General features: G+C 40.8%; 1 non-coding gene across 1 annotated transcript; it reads right to left on the bottom strand.

Annotated features, from left to right (window-relative positions):
- Positions 1–3,244: 3,244 nt before the first annotated feature.
- LOC130938508 (small nucleolar RNA R71) lies at positions 3,245–3,352 on the bottom strand. Its single transcript, XR_009069673.1, has one exon. It is a non-coding gene; the product is annotated as a small nucleolar RNA R71 (small nucleolar RNA).
- Between the last annotated feature and the right edge of the window lie 3,079 nt (positions 3,353–6,431).

Raw genomic sequence — 6,431 nt, 5'->3', positions numbered from 1 at the left:
CCAAGTGGGCCCGGAAGTGGATTTTTATGTCATTTACTCATCTCTGTAAACCTTAGGCCACTAGTTTTCTATAAGTAGGACCTTTTGCTATTGTATTGGAAAATCTTTTCGATCATGCTTTGATGATTGAACCCTCTTTGGGAGGCTGGCCATTCGGCCATGCCTAGACCTTGTTCTTATGTATTTTCAATGGTGGAGTTTCTACACACCATAGATTAAGGTGTGGAGCTCTGCTGTACCTCGAGTATTAATGCAATTACTATTGTTCTTCTATTCAATTCCGCTTGTTCTTTGTCCAAGATATCACTTGTTCTTCAATTTGATGAATGTGATGACCCGTGACACTCATCATCATTCTCACCTATGAACAAGGTGACTGTCAACCACTTTTGTTCTACAAGCAACCAAGTCTCTAGTGAATATCTCTTGGATTCCTGATACACGATGCATGGTTGATCGCCTGACAACCGAGTGCTCGCCTGACAAACGAGCCAGCCATTCCGTGAGATCAGAGTCTTCGTGGTATAGGCGAGAACAGATGGCGGCATTCAAGAGAATCCGGAAGGTCTAAACCTTGTCTGTGGTATTCTGAGTAGGATTCAATGATTGAATGACTGTGACGTGCTTCAAACTCCTAGCAGGCGGGGCGTTAGTGACAGACGCAAAAGAATCACTGGATTCTATTCCGGCCTGACCGAGAACCGACAGCTGATTAGCCTATGCTGTGACAGAGCATAGGAACGTTTTCACTGAGAGGATGGGAGGTAGCCACTGACAACGGTGAAACCCTACATAAGCTTGCCATGGAAAGGAGTAAGAAGGATTGGATGAAGACAGTAGGAAAGCAGAGAGACGGAAGGGAAGGCATCTTCATACGCTTATCTGAAGTTCCTACCAATGAATTACATAAGTACCTCTATCTTTATCTTTATGCTTTATACGTATATCACTATACCCATTTGAGTCTGCCTGACTAAGATTTACAAGGTGACCATAGCTTGCTTCATACCAACAATCTCCGTGGGATCGACCCTTACTCGCGTAAGGTTTATTACTTGGACGACCCAGTGCACTTGCTGGTTAGTTGTGCAAAGTTGTGTTTATGCCATGGTATTGAGCACCAAGTTTTTGGGGCCATTACTAGGGATTATTTGAGTTGTGAAAAGTAGTGACCACAATTTCGCACACCAAGTTTTTGGCGCCGTTGCCGGGGATTGTTTTGTGTATGGACAACTGACGGTTCATCTTGTTGCTTAGATTAGGTATTTTTCTTCAGAGTTCTTAAGAATGAATTCTAGTGTTTCAAGGTGATGTTCTTATCATCACCAAAGCTGATTGATCTTCATCAATTTAGCTCTTGAATGCAATGTCTTGCTGAAGCTTGGCTAGCCATGTCTAATTCCTTTAGACTGAAGCTTTAGACTAACATTGCATGATTCCTGGAATTCTCATTAAGAATTTTGATACCTTTGTTTTTCTTTTCCATATAATTTTCGAAAAAAAAACACAAAAAAATTACAAAATCATAAAATCCAAAAATTTCTTGTTTGAGTCTAGTGTCTCATTTTAAGTTTGGTGTCAATTGCATGCATTCATTCATGTGTCTTAAGGATCTTCAAGATGTTATTGATGATTTCTTACTCTAATCTTTAAATTCTATTGACTTGAGTGTTTTGTGTGTCTCATATGCATTCTCATTAGTGTCAGTAGTATACAAACTGCTAAGTTTGGTGTCTTGCATGCATTGTTATTTGATTTTAGTTGCATTTTGATTATTAAAAATCCAAAAATATTTTTAATTTGAGTCTTCTCAAGTCAATAATACAGAGAATTGAAGATTCAGAACATACAGCAGAGGAATTGCACAGAAAAAGCTGGGCGTTCAAAACGCCCAGTGAAGAAGGACAGACTGGTGTTTAAACGCCAGCCAGGGTACCTGGTTGGGCGTTTAACGCCCAAAAGGGTATAGTTTTGGGCGTTAAACGCCAGAATGTGCACCATTCTGGGCGTTTAATGCCAGGATGGCACAAGGGAGAGGATTTTGTTTTCAAATCAATTTTTTTCAAGTTTTCAAAGTTTTTCAAAATCAAATCTTTTTCAAATCATATCTTTTCAATCAAATGTTTTCAAAATCAATTTCTTTCCTTTTTAAAAGACACTTGCTATCAATTAATGATTTGATTCAACATTTCAAGTATGTTGCCTTTTCTGTTGAGAAAGGTTTAATGTTTGAATCATATCTTTTCTCGTTAGGCAAGTCATTAATTTTTAAAATCAAATCTTTTTAAAATTGTTTTCAAATCATATCTTTTCAATCACATATTTTTAAAACCAATCATATCTTCTTAACCTCATATTTTCAAAATAGTTTTCAATCAAATCTTTTTGATTTCTAATTTCAAAATCTTTTGCAAAAAAATCACTTGATTTCTTTCCCACTTTTATTTTTGGAAATCAATTAGTGTTTTTCAAAATGTTTTCAAATTCTTTTACTTAATTTTCGAAAATTACTTCCTTTCTTCTAACATCCTTCTATTTATGGACTAACACTATTCCTTAATGAAAAATTCGAACTCCTTCTTCCTTGATAAGTTCAAATTTTCTACTTCTGTCTTCTACTTTTCTTTTCCTCTGACACCTCAAGGAATCTCTATATTGTGACATAGAGGATTCCACATTTTCTTGTTCTCTTCTCTTTCATATGAGCAGGAACAAAGACAAAAGTATTCTTGTTGAAGCTGACCCTGAACCTGAAAGGACCTTGAAGCGAAAGCTAAGAAGAACTAAGGCACAACTCTCTGCAGAGGACCTAACAGAAATCTTCAAAGAAGAAGAACCCATGGCAGCCGAAAACAACAACAATGCCAACAATGCAAGGAAGGTGCTGGGTGACTTTACTGCACCTACTCCCGACTTCTGTGGGAGAAGCATCTCTATCCCTGCCATTGGAGCAAACAACTTTGAGCTTAAGCCTCAATTAGTTTCTCTAATGCAACAAAATTGCAAGTTCCATGGACTTCCATTGGAAGATCCCCATCAGTTTTTAGCTGAATTCTTGCAAATCTGTGACACTGTCAAGACTAATGGGGTTGACCCTGAGGTCTACAAACTTATGCTATTCCCTTTTGCTGTAAGAGACAGAGCTAGGACATGGTTGGACTCACAACCTAAAGAAAGCCTAGACTCATGGGAAAAGCTAGTCAATGCCTTCTTGGCAAAGTTCTTTCCACCTCAAAAATTGAGTAAGCTTAGAGTGGAAGTCCAAACCTTGAAGCAAAAGGATGGAGAATCCCTCTATGAAGCTTGGGAAAGATACAAACAATTGATCAGAAAATGTCCTTCTGACATGCTTTCTGAATGGAGCATCATAGGTATTTTCTATGATGGTCTCTCTGAACTATCCAAGATGTCTTTGGATAGCTCTGCTGGAGGATCTCTTCATCTGAAGAAGACGCCTACAGAAGCTCAAGAGCTGATTGAAATGGTTGCAAATAACCAATTCATGTACACTTCTGAAAGGAATCCTGTGAATAATGGGACTAATCAGAAAAAAGGAGTTCTTGAGATTGATACTCTGAATGCCATATTGGCTCAGAACAAGATATTGACTCAACAAGTCAATTTGATTTCTCAAAGTCTGTCTGGAATGCAAAATGCACCAAGCGGTACTAAGGACGCTTCATCTGAAGAAGAAGCCTATGATCCTGAGAACCCTTCAATGGAAGAGGTGAATTACCTAGGAGAACCCTATGGAAACACCTATAATTCTTCATGGAGAAATCACCCAAATTTCTCATGGAAGAATCAAGAAAGACCTCAACAAGGTTTTAACAACAATAATGGTGGAAGAAACAGGTTTAGCAATGGCAAGCCTTTTCCATCATCTTCTCAGCAACAGACAGAGAATTCTAAGCAGAACCCCTCTGACTTAGCAACTATGGTCTCTGATCTAATCAAAACCACTCAAAGTTTCATGACTGAAACAAAGTCCTCCATTAGGAATTTGGAGGCACAAGTGGGACAGCTGAGCAAGAAAGTTACTGAACCCCCTCCTAGTACTCTCCCAAGCAATACAGAAGAAAATCCAAAAGGAGAGTGCAAGGCCATTAACATGGCCGAATTTGGAGAGGAAGGAGAGGAAGTGAACGCCACTGAGGAAGACCTCAGTGGGCGTGCACTGACCTCCATTGAGTTTCCCAATGAGGAACCATGGGAATCTGAGGCTCAAAATGAGACCATAGAGATTCCATTGGATTTACTTCTGCCTTTCATGAGCTCTGATGAGTATTCTTCCTCTGAAGAGGATGAGTATGTCACTGAAGAGCAAGTTGCTAAATACCTTGGAGCAATCATGAAGCTAAATGACAAGTTATTTGGAAATGAGACTTGGGAGAATGAACCTCCTTTGCTCACCAAAGAACTGGATGACTTGCCTAGGCAGAAATTACCTCAAAAGAGACAAGATCCTGGGAAGTTTTCAATACCTTGTACCATAGGCACCATGACCTTCAAAAAGGCTCTGTGTGACTTAGGGTCAAGTGTAAACCTCATGCCTCTCTCTATAATAGAGAAGCTAGGGATCTTTGAGGTGCAAGCTGCAAGAATCTCATTAGAGATGGCAGACAACTCAAGAAAACAAGCTTATGGACTTGTAGAGGATGTTTTGGTGAAGATTGAAGACCATTACATCCCTGCTGATTTCATAGTCCTAGAGACTGGGAAGTGCATGGATGAATCCATCATCCTTGGCAGACCCTTCCTAGCCACAACAAAGGCTGTGATTGATGTTGATGGAGGTGAACTGATCATTCAAGTGAATGAAGAATCCTTTGTGTTTAAGGCTCAAGGATATCCCTCTGTCACCATGGAGAGGAAGCATGAAGAGCTTCTCTCAAATCAGAGTCAAACAGAGCCCCCACAGTCAAACTCTAAGTTTGGTGTTGGGAGGCCACAACCAAACTCTAAGTTTGGTGTTGAACCCCCACATTCAAACTCTAAGTTTGGTGTTGGGAGGTTCCAACATAGCTCTGATCATTTGTGAGGCTCCATGAGAGCCATCTGTCAAGCTACTGACATTAAAGAAGCGCTTGTTGGGAGGCAACCCAATGTTATATTTTATATATTTTTCTTTGTTACTCTATTTTATTTTGTAGGTTGATGATCATGAGAAGTCACAAAATCAATTGAAGAAGCAAAAACAGAATGAAAAATAGGAAGAAAAACAGCACACCCTGGAGGAAGAACCTACTGGCGTTTAAACGCCAGTAAGGTTAGCAGATGGGCGTTTAACGCCCAGTCTGGCACCATTCTGGGCGTTTAACGCCAGAAAGGCGCACCAGACCGGCGTTAAACGCCAGGAAAGGGCAAGAACCTGGCGTTAAACGCCAAAAATGGGCACCAGCCCGGCGTTTAACGCCAGAATTGGCTCAAAACGTGATTTTGCATGCCATTTGGTGCAGGGATGACTTTTCCTTGACACCTCAGGATCTTTGGACCCCACAGGATCCCCACCAACCCCACCACTCTCTCTCTTCTTCCCCATTCACCAATCACCTCAATACCTCTTCCCCAAAAAAACCCTTCACCTATCAAATCCCATATTCTCTTCACCACTCACATCCATCCTTCACAACACCCCACCTACCTCACCCTTCAAATTCAAACCACTTTTTCATTTTTCCATAACCATTTATGGCAACCAAGGCCGGAGAAACCTCTAGAAAGAGGAAAGGGAAGGCAAAAGCTTCCACCTCCGAGTCATGGGAGATGGAGAGATTCATCTCAAGGGTGCATCAAGACCACTTCTATGAAGTTGTGGCCTTAAAGAAGGTGATCCCCGAGGTCCCTTTTTCACTAAAAAAGGGTGAATATCTGGAGATCCGACATGAGATCCGAAGAAGAGGTTGGGAAGTCCTTACCAACCCCATTCAACAAGTCGGAATCTTGATGGTTCAAGAGTTCTATGCCAATGCATGGATCACCAAGAACCATGATCAAAGTGTGAACCCGGATCCAAAGAATTATCTTACTATGGTTCGGGGGAAATACTTGGATTTTAGTCCGGAAAGTGTAAGGTTGGCATTCAATTTGCCCATGATGCAAGGAGATGAACATCCTTACACTAGAAGGGTCAACTTTGATCAAAGGTTGGACCAAGTCCTCACTGACATTTGTGAAGAGGGCGCCCAATGGAAGAGAGATTCAAGAGGGAAGCCGGTTCAATTGAGAAGGCATGACCTCAAACCTGTGGCTAGAGGATGGTTAGAGTTTATCCAACGCTCAATCATTCCCACTAGCAACCGGTCCGAAGTTACTCTAGACCGGGCCATCATGATTCATAGCATCATGATTGGAGAAGAAGTGGAAGTTCATGAGGTTATAGCCCAAGAACTCTATAAGGTGGCAGACAAGTCCTCTACCTTAGCAAGGTT

The sequence above is a fragment of the Arachis stenosperma genome, chromosome 6 (genome assembly GCF_014773155.1).
Source record: "Arachis stenosperma cultivar V10309 chromosome 6, arast.V10309.gnm1.PFL2, whole genome shotgun sequence".
NCBI lineage: Eukaryota > Viridiplantae > Streptophyta > Magnoliopsida > Fabales > Fabaceae > Arachis > Arachis stenosperma.
Note: the sequence above shows the minus strand (reverse complement) of the source record. Positions and strands in the feature narration are given on the sequence as shown.